Genomic DNA, 19575 nt, shown 5'->3' with positions numbered 1-19575 from the left:
TAGTCATGCAAAGGTATTTCCAAGATTGTCCCCAAGATCGTACCACAACTGGCTAGTTCTAATCTGCTGAAGGTCCAAGGGGGGTACCCTGCCCTGCCACCTCCTGGCACTGATGGGCCACAGGACAGGCCTGCCCTTGGCCTGGGCTTTGCCTGGGCACAGCCTGCGCGTGTCCTATGCTGCGGGAAGCAAAAGTGCTTTTATGCACTGGCAGGCGCCCCAATTACAGGAGTGGTGGCTTGCAGCTCCTGCTGCTTAGCATGCTAGGACCGTAGTCCTGGGCCATATGAATACTTCATCCACTCTGCAGGAAGCATAAGTGTCTTTATGTACTGACAGGCGCTCCAATTATGGGTGACGTGGCTTGCGGCTCCTGCCGCTTAGCACGCTGGGGCCTGTAGTCCTGGGCCAAAAGAATACTTCACCCGTGCTTTGGGAAGCAGAACTGCCTTTATGCGTCGGTAAGTGCTCCAATTACAGGCGCTGCGGCTTGCAGCTCCTGCTGCTTAGCATGCTAGGGCCCGTAGTTCTGGGCCAAACGAATACTTCATCTGCACTGCGAGAAGTAGAAGTGCCTGTATTTGCCAGCAGATGCTACAATTACGGGTATGGTGGCATTCGGCCCCTTCCGCTTAGCGTGCTGGGGCCCATAGTCCTGGGCCAACCAAATACTTCACCTGTGCTGCAGGAAGCAGAAGTGCCTTCATGCGCTGGCAGGTGCTCCAATTACGGGTGTGGTGGCTTGCAGATCCTGCCGGCTTTTGTGCTGGGGCCCATAGTCCTGGGCCAAATAAATACTGTCCAAAGTATTCTCTCTGGCTCCCTGGACCTCTGTCCTGCCGGACTTAGTCACCCAACTCAGGCCGGAGATGCTGAACTAACTTTTCAAAACTTTTCAAAGTTTTTGTTGACCGATGCTTGTTTGCAGTTGATGCTGGTTATTCCTTTAGAAATCTATATATCCATAACCCTCTGGTCGATCTTGATGATCAAGGTCTCTAAAGATACATAAAAATCTAATCTATTTTTCTAACTTGATGTCTTGCTTTTTTGTGTCATGTGACTTTCTTGTTTTGTTGTTTTGTGTTGTTAAATGCTTTACACATTGTTCCTTTGCTACCGCTCGTAGCCACAGCTACACAGGGTTGAGCTTAAGGTTGAGTAAACATACCTGAGTGGATCAAAGACGGTGTTTGTGAGTATACTGCATGGTAGGGCTACCCAGCCATAACATATAGTACACTCCAAATCCTCACATTGGTGCCTAGCTGTGGGATCCAGAACTTGTGTTTAGCTATACCAGACAACTTATAAGTTGGTAACCAACCGAAAGTGTTCCTGTGCGAAGTCGAGAAGTAAAAGTTGACCAAGTTCTGTCACTTAGGGTACCTGCTTCTGTGAAGAAAAAGTCAAATAGTTGCACAAAGGTTTTTTCTTGCTACTAATAAGTCTTCAAAGATGGAGGGCAAAGGAATCAACTTGGCCGCCTTGCCTACTTTGAAAATCAATGAACGGAGGGCTTTGTGCAAAGAGAGTAAAATCTTGCCAGGGGTTTAGGCCAAGAAGGAGGATCTGGAGAAAGCTCTTAAAGCTTGTGAGGAGGCAAGGGGAGCACAGTCCCTTCTGGGGGATGAGATTACACAGAGAGTGGGGATGAGGAGGATAGCAATGACCCAATCACAGAAGGAGATCTGTAGAGTTAGTCCACACAATTTGGTAAAGGAATAACTCCCTATCTGGGTTTGAGAGGAGTTTCATATATGTGAGGAGTTCTAAGGATATAGAAGCCAAGCTTACCCACTTGGAGCTACAAGAGAGGAAGCTGGCCTTGGAGGAAAAGGGACTGGCCCTGGAAGAAAGGAGGGCCAAGCTGTGGTTGAGACTCCAGGAGAATAGTGGCAGCAACAGAATGACAGAGGTAACTGCTGGCAGTGCCTTTGATCCAAGATTTCCAAAAAGGACTGTGCACAAGTATACTGAGGGGGATCACATAGAAACATGTCTGGCATTCTACGAGGGAGCTCTTAGGATAAGAAGGGTGGGTTCATAGCAAAGGGGGTCCTTACTATGGAAATTCATTCCGACTGTAGAGAGAGTTAGATTGCTGACACTAGAGGATGAGAGAATTTTAAACTCACATGAAATGTACACTAATTGAGCTCTCTGGTCTTAACCCTGAGGGGTATATAATAAAAGGTTAGGAGCACACAAACTGGGGTAACACAATAATGGTTTGACTTTGTAGATGCCTCTGTGAAGTCAATGGATCGGTAGATTGAGGGTAACAAGGTTGATACCTATGAGGGTCAAAGAGCACATTTTGACAAACTGTTCCTCATAGAAGCTCCACCAGCTTCTGGTAGACTACAAGTTATATAGCCATAGAGATCTGTGGATGATAGCTGATGAGTGGGTATACAATAGGGTATCCAAATAGTTATCTGGTGGCGAACACAATTAAGGAGGACAGCCCCCTCCGGGGAAAAGATGAAGGGATATTTAAAAAAGGCAGAGAAGCCCAAAGACTCCCCAAAATAAGCTAGCGGTGGAGCCCAGATCCTAAAGTAAGATTAAGGGGTATCAGAGAAATAATTTTGACCTTTCAAAGGCTGGGGTGTGCTTTGACTGTAGACCGCCAAGGCACAAGAGGGGGGCCCTGCATGCACCAAGACATCACCCAAAGGTGATGCTCCCAATGGTTTTGCCAGGTTAAGGATGGGGGTTGAAGTTTTCCCTGGGGATTGCAAGAGGTATACTGAAGCCACATTAGTGTTCCAGGGTGGTGAGGAAATTGAGCCTTTGGCTCACTGGCCTGCCAGCATGGTAAAGTACAGGCAGTAGCCAAAAATCAATGGGGTAGAAGTTCAGGCCCTTGAGGGATACAGATGCCAGCACAACCATTGTGATAGACAAGCTGGTTTCCCCAGGGCAGATCTTACCAGATGAGGCACATGAAATTGTTAACTCTGACAATGTTACAAAGTCACATCCCTTAGCTGTGGATGTCTTTGGGTGGGGAGGGGTTACTGGCCCTAAGAAGGTATCTGTGTCCCCTGAGGTTCCAGTGGAGTGTCTGCTGGGCAATGACCTTGAAACCTCTGCCTGGGCAGAGGTGGAGAGAAGGACCCATGCAGCAATGTTGGGTCTCCCTGAGAGTGTTTGTGTCTCCACTAGAGCACAGAGAGCCTTAAGTGAAAATGCAGGGACTGTGGAGCCTAAGACAGTAGACCCAGACCCCATTGACAAGCAAAAGGGAAGGTGGCCTAGGAAGGTTTCTGCAAAATGTCTTTAGAACCAGAGGGATCCTGACCCACATGGGGAAGGTCTGGTCTCTGAAGAGGAGGGTGCTACCTTGAAAGATGTCCTTGACTTGGAGGAACTTCAAGGAGCAGGTGGACACTCCAGCGAGGACCTGAGCCAGGGGCAAAAAACGTCCCCAACTCTGGAAGGCCTAAGACAGTTAGCTGTCAGACAGGAGAATGGAGATGTCAGTGGGACCCATAAGGTGTGCTGAGAGGAGGGAATCCTGTATAGTGACGAAAGGGATCCCAAACTAGGGGCCACCAGGAGAGTGGCTGCCCCCCAACAATACTGACAATTCCTCCTTAACCTAGCCCATGACATCCCCTTGGCTGGGCATCTGGGGCAGGTTAGTCAACCATGTCTGCTGGCCCCAGAGGTCAGAAAAAGTAAAGGAGTTCTGTCACTCCTGTGTGACCTGCCAGCCAAGTGGCAAGGCAGGTTACAAACCACAAGTCTCCTGATTCCTCTTCCTGTGATAGGGGTCCACTTTGAGAGGATGGGAATTGACATTATTGGTTCCCTAGACCCACCTACTGCCTCAGGGCATAGGTTTATTCTAGTGGTAGTGGACCATTCCATTAGATATCTAGAAGCTATTCCCCTCAGGACTGCTACAGCCCTGTAGTAGTTAGAGTCTAATACAGAATCTTTACTAGGGTAGGCTTCCCTAAAGAGGTGATCTCAGATAGGAGCACTAATGTCATGTCTGCCTATCTGAAGGCATTGTGGGATGAGTGTGGAGTGACTTACAAGTTCATCACCCCCTATTATCGACAAGGCAGTGGTCGTGTGGAAAGATTTAACAAGACCCTGACAGGCATGATAATGGGATTACCAGATAAACTCAGGAGAAGATGGGATGTTCTTCTCCTGTCTACTTTTTGCCTGCAGGGAGGTTGCCCAGAAAGGAGTACCATTCAGCCTATTTGAACTGATTTTGACACCCTGTCAGGTGTCCCTTAAGTTTGGTGAAAGAGGCTTGGAAGAGGCCCCTCAAGGAGTGCAAACATGACATGCTAGATTATGTACTAGGCCTTCGCCCTAGGATGGCTAAGTACATTCTACAGGGCACACAAGAACGTGGAGGCCGTACAGGAGCTTGTAAACCACTGGCATGACCAAAAGGCTGACATGGTTCAGTACCAGCCTGAACAGTTGGTTTCGGTGTTGGAGCCTGTAGCACCCAGGTCACTCTAAGACAAATGGACTGGGCCTTACCCTATCTTGGAAAAGAAGGGAGATGTCACATACTTGGAGGATTTGGGTTCCCCATGAAATCCCTCAGTAACTCACTCACCTGGTTCCAACCGCAGGGACGATGCTGGACCTCCAAACCCAGCTGGGGCAGCTTAGGGAAACAAGTAACAACTATCTGGTCCAAAATCTGCCCCAGAGGGGAAACGGGGTGGGATTAACCAAAAAAAGATGGACTTGCGTCACTGAAGGGACTACTCTGCTGTCTCGCGCACTGCTAGTAGGATCGGGCTTCCCTGGACCTCATTATCCCCAATGCAGGTGTAGTACACTAAAAACAACAAGAGGCAATGTTACCCATAGGTTCCCAACTCCGAATGATCTACCAATTCTTTACACTATATGTACACTTACAGACTTCATCATAAATACTGCAAGAGAAAGAACAGAAACTACTTCAAGAATAAATTGGAGATTTTCTGGCACTTCGAAACATACAAGGTTCAGAATCAAACTAAAACACAACTTCAAGCTCTACAAGTTTCTCCCAAAATACTTGATAAAACCTGTCAAGAAACACAGTGGCAAACTTTCAATTCAGTTACAATACAATTCATAGAGCTGCAATGAAAGAGTCCATAGCGCTGGGCTTCATGGGGGTTAATATTCAAACAATGTCCAATGTCCGAAAACGTGCTCAGGCCTTGATAGGAATCAGCCTTTGAATTATACGCATTCGCTGACCTATGGATTAGTGTGCACTGACCTGAGGGGAAAGTACTTAGTCATGTCTAGTACTTGAACTGAAATATGAAGACGAAAGTGCAAGAAGCTCAAGGGGAGGCAGAATAGTATCTCCTGCAGGAAGACACTGGAAGAGTCGCAGACGCCAGGATCCCAGGACCATCAGGAATTCTTGGAAGACAAGAGCTCTGGAAGTTCTGGCAACTCAGGAGGTGAGTGCATGGATGATGCTTGCACAAGCCTGGAACAAGGCCAAGTGCTGATGCAGGTTCACAGGGGGGTATTTATGATGGAAGAAAAGGGTGTTCCATAAGACATGTGTCCCACACGGAAACTTAGAATATTCCAATGAACCTGGGGAAGATTGCGTGTTACATACAACTGATATGAGGCCTTGAGGGTAGCAGGTGTTAACGGTAATTGGCAACAATTAACCAGTATAAAGGAACTCTAAGTGCATGATGGGTCACAGTGGAAAAAGTACATTGTCCTAACAGACACATGATAATCTGCAAGTGCAAACAGACTAAACGTGCTTAGAAACAGAACAGGAGGGTCAGTGATTCAGGCTTCCTGGGAGGGGGACCATGGAGTGCTCGAGACAGAAGGGTGCCACAAGGGAAGGGTGACCTGGAATGCTCAGGACAGGGAGGTGCCACAAGGAAAGGGTACATGAGCCTAGCAAGTAAAACCCACTGCACATAGAGCACAAGATGGAGTCATAACGTTGCCCCCGCAAAGAACGACCTCTAGATGACCATCAAGGGTTACAGGTGGAGGAGGAGGAGGGGGTGATTTTGGCAAGATTTAGTTTAAGGGGGAAATGGAACACAGGGTGAACAGGCAAATCACCTAGCAGTTGGAGCTGGACTGCTACAGAATTAATAACTTTTTCCACTAGAATGGGACAAATAAATTGAGTTTGCAATTTGCAGAGACCATGTGGTCATAGGTTTTCTGTGGCAAGCCAAACCTGATCTCAGCTTTTGTACTCTGGTGATGGTAGATGATGTTTATTAGCATTTCTATCCATGTGCACTTTAGCCTGTTATAAGTGTTGTTATACTTCGTGTTGCGAGTCAAAAAGGTGCTTTACAAAGTCTTGTATTGCAGGTACACTTTCAGATGATTTAACAATATTTTCAAGTAACATTTGTGGATTAGTGCCTGTTTCACACTAGAAGGAGGGTACCCCAGTGGCAGAATGCTGTGAATTATATGCAAACTCTACAAAATGTTTCCCTACACCAAACATGAGACGGACTGCGCTGCACCAACACCTATGGCTTCCATCTTCCTTACGGGGATCCCATTTATTCACTGAGACATACAACCTCTATCAACAACGTGCTAGGTGTGGGGGAAACTCCAACATAAACTAGGGGGATATATGTTATACTCCCCATCAATACCAGTGGCTAACAACCACAAGCTCCCTCCCATCTGTGAAGCCCTAATGAAACGCACTCTGGTGCGATGTGACCTCCATACACTAGGGGACCTCTTCCTAGATGGCCAAGCCATTACGTACTCCACTGAGCCCCACTTCACCTCTGCCACCCTCATGGACAACTTCATAATGCCTTGTATACAGAGTGCATTGTGAGCACTTGTTCCAACATACCTACTTGCACGGATGAATTCCTTCCCCTAACTTTAGTGATTGCAAACCCGACTGGTATTGCCTAATCTTTGCCATAAACTCATTCATTTTACATTTCTGACCCAGGCCTGTGTCACCCCCAAAGTCCAACACAAGTTCAACCACACAAAAACATCCAACTGCACTAAATGCCACATCGCTGGAGCAGATTTTATTCATATGACATGGACATGTAGACACTTTACTCTTTACTGGAATGAATTTTTTTCCTTCTAGATGGGCTCAGATGACAGAACTTCCTCCCATCCTGGCCCTCTCCTGGCACTACTAGGCTACCCACTGGATATTCCAAAAAGTGTTAGATGCTTTACAGCCATAGATCTCCTCTTGGCAAAATGTGAAACTGCAATGTACTGGGGTAGTGGGCACACACCCGCGGTCCAGGCATGGCTTAAAAGCTTAGCATATTGAGATACCACTAGTGAGATATATGCCTCGCTCCAACTCCTAGCCCTAGACCAAAGGACATATGGCGGCCCCTAGGGGACTTTTTTCTTTTGGTTACCAAGGAACCCTGAGGCTTTGATGCCACAGAGGCCCCGGCCATATTTCATACCACTCTTACTCATCACCCACCTGTCCAAGCAACCCCGCCCAGTTAGCTCCTGCATATTTACACACGAACACACTGACCACAAACACATGCAGCATAGCTTACCCACCAGTGTTGGCCACCAAAACCATTGCTGACAATTAGCTAGAGTCTTGTAAATTCCAGAATGACCAACCAGAGAAGTGTCATGACACCAAGTTGTGCTTTTTGTCTTAATTCCTTAGTGGCAATAAAGACAGTTGTGCCATGATACGGAAGATTATTATGTACTTGATTACCTTTATCAGTTTCCCAGAATTTAAGTACTCCTGACTCATGCTTTGTCTAATCCTGTTAAAAAATGACTCTTATTCGCAAAGACCTACAATGTGTTCAGGTGCTATGATGTTCTGTGGTACCTGTTCTTGAGAAGTCTGATTCGAGCGACCCCATTTGGAAAACAGGTCTGCTTTAATCTGTTGTGTGCCTGGATGATATGTAATGATGAAATTGTTTTCACTGAAGAACAACAGTCACCTTACTTGTCTAGGGGTCAATGTTTTTAATGATCACAAGAACTGGAGATTCTTATGATCAATGTATAATGTGATGATATGTTGAGCCCCTAACAGGTATTTCCGCCATTCTTAGAAACATAATTTAATTGCAAATAGGTCTTGTTTAGCAACTGTATAGTTCTGTTCAGCTGGCAACAACTTTTTAGAAAGGAATGCTACTGGATGCATGTGTCCTGTGGTGGTGTTGTGTTGCGACAGAATACCAACCGCGAGGCGTCCACCTCTACTAAGTACAGTAAGTTGGAATCCAGGTGTCTTAGTATCGGAGCTGTGGTAAATTTCTTTTTGAGTAAGTTGAATGCATCATTAGCCTCCTGGGAGCAGACAAAATTCTCCTTTTTTTTTTTAAAGTCTCACTATGGGGGTCATTCTGACCCTGGCGGTCCATGACCGCCATGGCGGAGGGCGGCGGAAGCACCGCCAACAGGCTGGCGGTGCTTCCTGGGCGATTCTGACCGCGGCGGTAAAGCTGCGGTCAGAAAAGGGGAGCCGGCGGTTTCCCGCTGGCCCAGGGTATCCGCCATGGCGGCGCTGCTTGCAGCACCGCCATGGGGATTCCGACCGCCTTCCCGCCAGCCTGTTTCTGGCGGTGTCCACCGCCAGAACCAGGATGGCGGGAACGGGTGCCGTGGGGCCCCTGGGGGCCCCTGCACTGCCCATGCCACTGGCATGGGCAGTGCAGGGGCCCCCTAACAGGGTCCCACAAAGATTTTCACTGTCTGCTGTGCAGACAGTGAAAATCGCGACGGGTGCCACTGCACCCGTCGCACCCCTGCAACTCCGCCGGCTCCATTCGAGCCGGCTTCATTGTTGTAGGGGCTTTCCCGCTGGGCCGGCCGGCGGTCTTCTGGCGGTCGCCCGCCGGCCCCGCGGGAAAGCCAGAATGGCTGCCGTGGTCTTTTGACCGCGGAGCGGTCTTTCGGCGGGAACAGCTTGGCGGGCGGCGACCGCCGACCGCCGCAGTCAGAATGACCGCCTATGTCGGAGAAATGGGTGATAAAGCATATATAAAAGTTTGATACTCCCATGAAACTTTGTTCCTCCTTGATTGTGGTTGGAGCTGGCCAATCTAGTATCACCTGCACCTTTTTCTGATGCATGGTATTGCCTTCCAGGCATAAGAAATGTCCCAGGAATTCAACAAATTGAGTGTGAAATGCACATTTGTCCAGTTTAACAAAGAGATCACGTTCTCAGAATGTTTGCAGCACCTTTCTGATGTGCTCTGTGTTCTGTCATATTTTGGGAATAAATGAGGTTGTCATCAATGTATACTAATGCACAAGTATCCAGTTGATCTTGCAAAACCTTGTTTATAACATACTGGAATGCTGTGGGTGCATAACGTAACCCAAATGGCAGGACTGTATACTCAAATACCCCAAATTTGGTTTGAAAGACTGCTTTCCACTCAGTGCGTTCTTTTACACGGATGAGGTGGTATGCACCTCTCAGATCTAGTTTGGTGCACGTGGTGGACATCCGAACCTGGTCAAGCAAGACTGGAATAAGGGGTAGTGGATATCTGTTCTTAACAGTAACCTTATTTAAGGCTATGTAGTCTATGCACGCCCTTAACTCACCATTCTTTTTTGGTATGAAAAAGAGTAACAATGAAGCAGGGGAGGAGGAATGACAGATAAATCCCAGGGCTCGTCAAAGTATTCTTTCAGGTATTTTGTCTCTGGTTTCAATAGAGCATAGACATGACTTCAAGGAAACACTGCATCTGGAATTAAATCTATGCAGCAATCATATTGCCTATGGGGAAGTAATTGCATAGCCTTTTGTGCGTCAAAAACATCAAGAACGTTCTGATATTCTACAGGAATTTGAGTTGTGGATTCTTGTTTTAGCGCTGTGCAGATCAATGAAGTTAAAACTTCCTGCAGCTTTTTATAATAATGGTTTCAACAGAAATGGGAAACCAGGGTGACAAGGTGACGGGACCAATCAATGAGTGGATTGTGAAGCTGAAGCCAGGGGACCCATAATATAGCACCAAAGCTGGGTGTTTCTATGAGAGCAAAGATCAAGGTCTCCTTATGCCCATTCTCACATACTAGGGTAATAGGAGCAATTTCATAAGTAAACATTCCGAAAGAAAGCTCAGAGCCATCGACAGCTCTAACTGGTTCCAGTTCTCTTTTCTTAACATGCGCTACATAGAAAAACCTGACCAAATCTAGATCAAAAAAGTTTCCACTAGCCCCAAAATGTAAGAGTTTAGGTAATAACTTCCACTGTTGATTTGAAACTAATAAAGTGGCAAATATAGTAAAATGTTGTGGGACTTATGGAACTGTTTCCCAGAAATGTAGGGGTCTGCGCTAGGACTGTACCCAACTGATTGACCCCTGTGTCACCCGGGCTTTCTAGTTTTTCTGCCTAGAACCAGACATTACAGCAACTTTCTTTCGAATCACTTTAGGCTTGACAGTACACTCATGGACGAATTGCCCTGCCTTACCATATACAAGCATAGATTTAACTTTTGTTCTTAAATCTTTTTCTGCTGTAGCTAATGCATCACATAAACCCCCTATCTGCATGAGTTCAGCTTTATCCTGATTCTTTTTGTCAATCTTGCTGTGCTCTGGACGTATCACTAATATTCTAGGTTACCCTCCAGGGCCTTGTTTTTTACGTTCCGATAACCTATGGTCTATCCAGACAACTAAACCAATAAACTCAGAACAGTCCGATTGGAGATTCACAATGTGTGCTAGAGAGTCTTTCAAGTCATCTCTCTAACCTCTCTGAAAGAGGGATATTTGTTTCACTTCTAACCATTAGGTTTTAGTCTACAAAAGGTTGTAATATAAGTTAGAAGATCCTTAATACCCTGATGTAAGTTCAGTAACTCATTATCACTAGCCTGAACAAAAGTGTGTTTGGCAAAGAGACAATGCATTGCCTCTTTAAATCTTCTAAAATCATGTAAGACTGGATCATTATTTTCAATGAGTGGAATAGCCAATTTAGCAGCTGTGCCGCAAGATAAGATATAATAAAGGCTATCTTAGCTGTGTTAGAAATAAAGGCTCCACGTTTAACCAGAAATTACAACTGGCACTGATTCCAAAAGGCATACAATGTATTGTTATTCCCAAAAACCTTTCAGGCGGTGCCAGAGTCACAGAGGTGGGAGTGTTTACAGTGACAAGCACAGGATTAAAATTTCCATTGGAGGGCCTTCTGGTGACATTTTTTGTTTTGACAAAGTGTGTGGTTTGTAGCACAGACCGTGCCTTTAGGGTTTGTCCCAGTTCCTACATCAGCTAACCATGGTGAATGGTGAGGGCGATATCTAACTAACTCATCCTTAAGTGACAGATTTTCTGATCGCAAGGACTGAATTTCACCTTGTACATCAGATAATCCCTGAGCTAAATCGTCACAATGTAGTTGGTTGTCCATATCATCTGAACAGTGGAAAGTATGGGGCTTTGCCTTCTGTCACACAGTCATCTGGGAAGATGCTGGACCTCAATCCCAGCTGGGGCAGCTTAGTGAAACAAGTAACAACTGTCTGCTTCCAAAAACTGCCCCCAAAGGGGAAAGGGGGCTAAGCTAAAACAAGAAAAGATGAACTTGCAACACTGAAGAAACTACTCTGTTGTCTCTCTCAAACCCTAAAACTCCCTGGACCTTGTTATCCTCAATGCAGGTGTGGTACACTAAAAACAGCAAAAGGCATTGTTACCCACAGGTACCTAACACATGATGATCTATATGTACACTTACAAACTTCATCATAAATACTGCATGAGAAAGAGCAGAAAACACTTCAAGAATAAATTGGAGATTTTCTGGCACTCCAGAACATAAAGGGTTCAGAATCAAACTCGAACACAACTTCAAGCTCTATGAGCCTCTCTCAAAATACTAGATACAATTTGTCAAGGAATACAGTGGCAATCTTTCATTACGGGTACAACAGAGTTCAGAGTGCTGCAATGCAATAATCCATAGAGCTGGGCTTCATGGGAGTTAATACTCAAACAATGTCCAAAAATGTGCTCAGAACTTCATAGAAATAAGCCTTTGAATTATATGCATTTGCTAACCTATGGTTTAGTACACACTGACCTGAAGGGAAAGGAATTAGCCATGTCTCGTACTTGAACTAGAATCCGAAGACGACAGGGGACATGGTACAAGAAGCTCAAGAGAAGTCTGAATCGTAGCTCATGAAGGAAGACACTGTAAGATTTGTAGCTGCCAGGATCGAGGTATCATAAGGAAGGCTTGGAAGACTAGAGCTCTGGAAGTTCCAGGTGATTCAGGAGGTGAGTACAGGGATGATGGTTGTGCAGGACTGGAACAAGGCCAAGCGGTGATGTAAGTTCAGAGGGGGGGTATTTATGCTGGAAGAAAAGTGTGTTCCATCAGGCATATATTCCATGTGGAAGCGTGGAATATTCAAATGAATCTGGGGAAAATCATGTATTACATACAATGGATATGGGTTCTTGCAAGTGCAAATGATAATTGACAACAATTAACAAGGATAACAGAACCCCAAGTGCATGATGGTACAATTCAGTGGGTCAGAGTGGATAATGTAACTTGTCCTAACAGACGCGTGTTCATTTGCATGTGCAAAGCAAACTAAACTTTCTTAGCAACAGAATAGGAGAGTCAATGGTTCAGGCTTCCTGGGAGGGGTACCATGAAGTGCTTGAGATAGGAGGGTACCATAAGGGAAGGATGATTTGGAGTGCTCAGGACAGGGATGCACCACAAGGGAAGGGTGGCATGAGCCCGATGAGTAAAACCCACCGCACATAGAGCACAAGATGGAGTTGTGACACTCCACAGGGTGATTCATATGAACAGGCTCAAGTTGCATCATGACAGAGCAGACTTGACAATGCTCATGGCGACAGATGGTGGTGAGGAGGATGAAATTTCACCTCTTCATGACCTACTGTCAATCAGTGTCAGTGAGGGTTCAGTGGAAGGAGTATCCCTCTCTCCCAGTTCGACAGTTCAGCAACAGCAGGATTGTCTTAACTTACTTAGACAGTTCTCTGAGTTATTCTCCTTGACCCTAGGTCTGACCACATGGTGTACCCATGATATGGACACAGGAAACAGTTTGCATATCAAGAGTAAGATTTACAGACTGTCAGACCAAGTCAAGGCCAGCATAAAAGCAGAGGTTGCTAAGATTGAGCCCTCTCATAGTCTCTGGTCCAGATCAGTGGTTCTTGTGCCCAAAGCTAATCCCAAATGAGGTAAACCTGAGCTAAGGTTTTGTGTGGACTATGGAGGACTGAATGCAGTCGCTAAGACTGATGCTCAACCTATACCAAGAGCTGATGAGCTCATAGACCGGTTGGGGGCTGCAAAATATCTGAGTAACTTTCACCTGACCTCAAGTTATTTGCAGATTGCCCTTACACCACGAGCCAAGGAGAGGTCTGCCTTTTCAACTCCAGAAGACCACATTCAGTTCAAAGTGATGCCTTTGGGTTGAAAAATGCCCCTGCCACCTTCTAGAAGTTGCTGAACAGAGTTCTCTCAGACCTGGAAAGTTTCTGTGCAGCATATCTGGATGATATTGCAGTGTTCATTTCCACCGGGGAAGACCACCTGGTCCACCCTCAGGAAGTGCTGCAAGCCACACAACAGACAGGGCTGACTATCAAGGCAAGTAAGTGCAAGATAGGACAGGCCTCTGTAGTGTACCTGGGCCACCAGGTTGGTGGAGGCCAGGTACAGCCTCTTCACCCCAAAATCTAGACAATGCTGGCCTGGGAAGCTCCAAAGACACAGACCCAAGTCAAAGCCGTCTTAGGCCTGACTGGGTGGTACAGGAGATTTGTAAAAGGATATGGTACCATAGTGGCACTACTAAGAGAACAAACCTCAAAAAAACAAACAAGGAAGGTCATTTAGACTGACTCCTGTCAAAAGGCTTTTGATACCTTAAAGTAAGTTCTGTGCTCAGCACCTGTCTTGAAGGCAATTGACTTTACCAAGGAGTTTATTGTCCTGAGTGATGCTTCAGAACATGGGATTGGGGTGGCTCTGTCACAGTTGAATGACCAGGGTCAGGATCAACCTGTTGCCTTTACTAGTAGGCAACTCCTCCCCAGAGAACAGCGTTGGAGTGCCATTGAGAGGGAAGACTTGGCTGTGATTTGGACCCTGAAGAAGCTAAGGCCCTACTTGTTTGGGATTCACTTCGAACTTCAAACTGACCACCAACCTCTCAGGTCACTAATAAAGATGAAAGGAGAGAATCCCAAACTCTTGATGTAGTCCATCTTCCTAGAGAACACATACCTGGGGCTGACCATGGCAATGCAGATGGCCTTTCCAGATTCTTCCACTTAGATGATGAGAACCACCATGGAAAGGGGTATGTTGCCCATCACCTTTTGCCTGAAGGGGGCCATGTAAGGAAATGCCGGTTTTTACATGTTCACCCCCATATTTTTGGACTGATGCTGCTGGTTTTCGGACTTTGAGAGTGCACCTAGGCCTGCTAAACAGACCTCTGTGACAGTGTTCTGACTCCATACAAAGTATATGTCTAATTTGATACACCCTATTGGCAAGGCATGTTTTACTTATAAGTCCCTAGTATATGGTAGCCAGGGTATGTAAGGCACAGTGTCCACTTAGGGGTGCAGCCCTGTTTGTGCCACCTTTTGTGTGACGAGACTCAGAATGGCTCCCAGCCTGCCACTGCAGACTGGAAGGAAAGTGTTATCGCTGTCAGTTTGACTTTGACAATTAAACTAATGGCAAAGCCACCTGTACGGAAGCAGCCTCTTTCTAGCTTGATTACCCCCGCTTTTGGCTTGTTTGTCAGTGTGTTTGACTGTGTCTACTGGGGTCCTGCTAACCAGGACCCCAGTAGTTATGCTCTCTCCCTTAAATTTGGTTGTTGTTGTTAACACAGTATTTCACCCACAATTGGCATACTGATGCCTCCTTATACTTCCTTGGTATATGGAACCTAGGTACCCAGGGCACTGGGGTTCCGGGGAATCCCTATGGGCTGAAGCATATATTTTGCCACCCATAGGGAGCCCATGCAAAGGCTTTTGCAGGACTGCCATTGCAGCCTGCATGAAAAGGTGCAAGCACCCTTTCACTGCCATTTTCACTGCACCAGGTCACTTATAACTCACCCCTACAGCAGGCCCTCCAGCCCCGAGGGCAGGCTGCAAAGCACCTGTGTGTGACTTTGTAAGTGCGGGGATGCCATTTTACGCATGTACTGCACATAGGTCACTACCTATGTCCAGCTACATAATGGTAACTCCGAAAATAGGCATGTTTGGTATCATACATGCTGGAATCATACCCCAAGGCTTTTGCAAGCATTGGTTGTATGATTCCATGCACTCTGGGGGGCTCCTTAGAGGGGCCCCAGTACTGCCATTTCAGCCTTCTGAAGTTTTCCAGGCAGCCCCAGCTGCTGCCACCCCACAGGCAGGTTTCTTGCCTTCTGTTGCTTGAAAAGCTCAAGCCCAGGAAAGCAGGACAAATGATTTCCTTTGGGACAGGGGTGTTACATCCTCTCCCTTTGGAAATAGGTGTTACAGGTTTGGGAGGGGTAGCCTCTCCAAGCCACTGGAAATGCTTTGAAGGGCACATTTGGTGCCTCCCTTGCATAAACCACCCTACACCGTTTCAGGGACCCCCAGTCCCTGCTCTAGGGCGAAACTGGACAAAGGAAAGGGGAGTGATCACTCCCTGTCCATCACCACTCCAGGGGTGGTGCTCTAAGCTCCTCCAGAGGGTCCCTGGGTTTTGCCATCTTGGATTCAAGGTTGGCAGGAAACTCTGGGAGCATCTGAGTGGGCAGTGCCAGCAGGTGACATTAGAGCCCTCCCCTGATAGGTGCCTACCTGGTTAGGTGACCAATCCCCTTTCAGGGTTATTTAGGGTCTCTCCTTTGGGTGGTTCCTCAGATTCGGATTGCAAGGCTCCAGCAGGAATCCTTTGCATCCTCCACTTGGACTTCTCACTGAAGAAACTGTATCTGGACCCTCCAGTAGCTTGACAAGTTGCAACAAAGAAGCAAGATGACTTTTGCAACATTGTATCTCCAGCTCCTGCCACTGTATCCCGGTCATGCATCCTCTGAGGACAGCCCGTCTTCAGCCACCATCAGAAGAGCAAAGGAATCTCCCTTGGAGTGAAGGAGTCACTCCCCTGCTTCTGCAGGCACCAACTGCGACGACGACCGGCTTCGTGGATCCCCTCTCCTCCTGAACTACATCGATCCTGCAACACGGGTGGTGGACTTAAGTGGTCCTGACGGTCCTCTCTTCCAGCTGTCACACTTTGGTGGAGGTAAGACCTTGCCTCCCCAGGCAAGACAGTACCCTCGTGGCCCGCATCTTTTGCAGCTGCCAAGGCTTGTTGGCATCCTTCCTCCAAGTCCTTTGTGCATCTTTTAGCTTTATCCTGCAATGCACAGCTTCCTGAGTGGTTGCCGGCGGCGTGGGAGCCTTTGTCGTAGTGCTTTGTGGGCCTCTTCTGCAACTTTCTTATCCCGTTGCGGGGGGACTCCTGTGCGCACTGCCTGGTCTTCTGTGGGCTCTCTGAGTTGCTGAGGGCCACCTCTGACTCCCCTTCCTGGGAGGAATCCACCTGGTCCTTCCTGGTCCAGAGCAGCACCATTTTCCACTAACCGCAACCTTTGCCTGTGCCAAGGCTATTTATGGACTCCAACGACGCAAACCCAGCTGCAATCCTCCATCCAGCGTGGGACATCACTTGCACCTCCAGGAACCCGACTTCGTCTTCTTGGGTGCAGTACTGACTTTTCTTCTCCACTGGTGGTTCCCCTTTTGTACCTTCATCCGGGTTAGCAGGGGCTCCTGTTCTTCCTGGAGTTTTGTGTGCTTCTTGGACTTGGTCCCCTTCTTCCACAGGTGTTCCTGTCCAGGAATCCACTGTTGGTGTCTTGCAGTCCCTTCTGGGTTTCGCATAATTCTTGTCATTTCTGTGTGTGTTCGCGAAAGTTACTGTGATTTACTCCTGCTTTCCTGGTCACTGGGTGGGTTGTGGAACTTACCTTTGGGCCTTTCTAGTACTCCCAGCTCCCCTCTATACACTACACTTGCATAGATGGGTGACCGACTTTCGCAGTGAACTTTTTTAGTATATGATTTGTGCTCCCTCTAGGCCCATTTCTAATTATTGTGATTTTCACTAATTGCACTGTTTTCTAACTGTTTTTATGCCTATTTCTGCATTCTAGTGTATATAATTTGTGTATTACTTACCTCCTAAGGGAGTAGTCTCTATGGTATTTTTTGTATTTGTGTCACCAAAGTAAAGTACCTTTATTTTTGTAACACTGGGTATTTTCTTTCGTGTGTGTGAGTATTGTGTGACTACAGTGGTATTGCATGAGCTCTGCATGCCTTTTAGATAAGCCTTGGCTGCTCATTCACAGCTACCTCTGGAGAGCCTGGCTTCTAGACACTGCCCACACTACGCTAATAAGGGATAACTGGACCTGGTATAAGGTGTCAGTACCATAGGTACCCACTACACACCAGGCCAGCCTCCTACATTGGTGGTGCTGTGGTGGGATAAGTACTTGCAATTGCCTTATCACTCTGTCACCTGGTGCTTTCCACAGGAACGAGTACTCCATACCTAGAGACAATATGTTGGAAAATGGATTATTGGTAAGGGCAGGTAAGCACCTACACTTAGTAGTAGGCTACTTATCTCCACTTAGGTCCAGTTAGGTCTCAATAAACCAAACCCAGCTCAACCCTTAGTAGCTTGGCAGCGAGCGACAAGGCTTAACTTAGGAGACAAATGTGTAAAGCATTTAAAAATCACAAAACACTAAATAAGTAAAACACAATAAAAATCTAACACCAATTTATAAGAATAGATTATACTTATATCTTTAAAATGACACCAGAACAATTAAAATCAGATAAGGGGAACAGGAGATATGAAGTTGTAAATAATTAATGCTTTCTAACGCATAGAAGCAACTAGTTCTCAAAGGGTTAAAAATAAAAAAAAAGGTCACACTGGAAAGGAACAAAGTCCAGAGTTCAGGCTACCCATGAGTTAACACTGTCACACTTACTTTCAGAAGTATTTCTTAATTCAAGAAAGTGGTCCACAGCACCAGCCAAGGGTTCAGAGGCTCTGGTTTGCCTCTTGGAGCCTGGGACTACAACTCCCACAGTGCACCTCTTCAACTTATGGAGTTGCTCCAAAAGTCTCCAAACTCCTGTATCTTCTTCCAGAGGTCCTTTGTGGGTCCTTGAAGTTTCCACAACTTGCTCCAAGGTTCCAGAAGCTCTGAGTTGCTCCGTGAGAGTTGGGACTACAATTCCCAGAATGCACCTGGTCAGAATCCTCAAATGGCCACTAGACCCTGGTCAGCTGGGCTCTGCTTGCAGGACTTGATGCAGGAGCTCTGGGCAGATCCTTTGTACCTGCAGCAAACAGGGAGTCCCTTCTTGAAGCAGTAGAAGACAAGCAAAGTCCTTTTAGTGGTGAAGCCCAAGTGTGCAGCTGGTGCAGTCCTTCAGAGTGCAGTTTCCAGGTGCAGGTCAGGGGTCCAGCATGGTAGTCCTTCTTCTTCTGACTTTCTTCTGTGATGACCACTTCCTGGGAAGTGTGGCAAAAATCAATCCCAGGGAGCAACATTCCTCAAAAATCCATCATGGCTAAAACTGATTTTTGGAGGTTACATCTGGCTGAGCCCACCCACTGGTGTGGCTAAAAATCTTAAGCACACCCTTCTCCTGCCCTCTCCTTATATAATCAGGGTGCACCTAATTGTCTGGGTTTGCAGGACGTGAGGGAGGTGCTGGGTTGCTCCAAATGTTCTTCCCTGTCTTTGAAGACCGATTTGGCAGCCCTCCCCCTTCCTGCTTATCCATCTGCCGGGGGAAGTTCTCCTCCCCCAGGCACATCTCTTTGTGTTCAGCCCAGGCTACTTCACATCTCATCATGGCTACCTGGCCAGGCTGCCAGAGGCTGGCCAATTAGAGCAGAGCACTACAGGGCTGAAGTTGGCAACATTTTAGGTAGAGTTTAAAACTCTTTACCTGAATAAGTTATATTAAATCCAACAATTGTACGTTGTGGGATTTATTATAACAATTAATTTGATGCCGAACGTGAGGTATCTGACGCTTAAGGGGACTTTATAAATTAAAATAAAGTCTCCCCATTCTAGCCTATGGAGTCCATTCACTGCAATGAGGGAAAAACACATTTGGCTGTTTTACCTCACCAGGGCTTATAAAACTATTTTTATAAGTTCCCTGCTTATAGTTACATGGCACCCAGCCCAAGGGGCACATAGGGCACACCCTAGAGGTGACATATGTAAAAATAAGGTAGATTAAGACTTTGGAAGTACTTTTAATTCCAAAGTCGAATTTGCATATACCTTCAATTTATAAGCAGCCAGCAAGGCAGGGCTGCTTTTAAAATGATACTGGGCAGCTCAGCTACCTATGCTGGGGTCGCTAAACCTACATGCCCTCCATATACTAGGGACTTATAGGTAGGGTGACATAGCCAATTATAATTAGCCTAAT

At 46.6% G+C, this 19575-nt stretch overlaps 1 protein-coding gene across 1 annotated transcript in view; it reads left to right on the top strand.

The window, feature by feature from the left end:
- LOC138262427 (acid-sensing ion channel 1C-like) overlaps positions 1-19575 on the top strand; it is a 1178398-nt gene that overhangs the window by 807512 nt on the left and 351311 nt on the right. The gene's annotated exons all lie outside the window — the stretch shown is intronic.

This window comes from Pleurodeles waltl, chromosome 10 (assembly GCF_031143425.1).
Source record: "Pleurodeles waltl isolate 20211129_DDA chromosome 10, aPleWal1.hap1.20221129, whole genome shotgun sequence".
Classification (NCBI taxonomy): domain Eukaryota; kingdom Metazoa; phylum Chordata; class Amphibia; order Caudata; family Salamandridae; genus Pleurodeles; species Pleurodeles waltl.
This window is presented reverse-complemented; position numbering and strand designations above follow the sequence as displayed.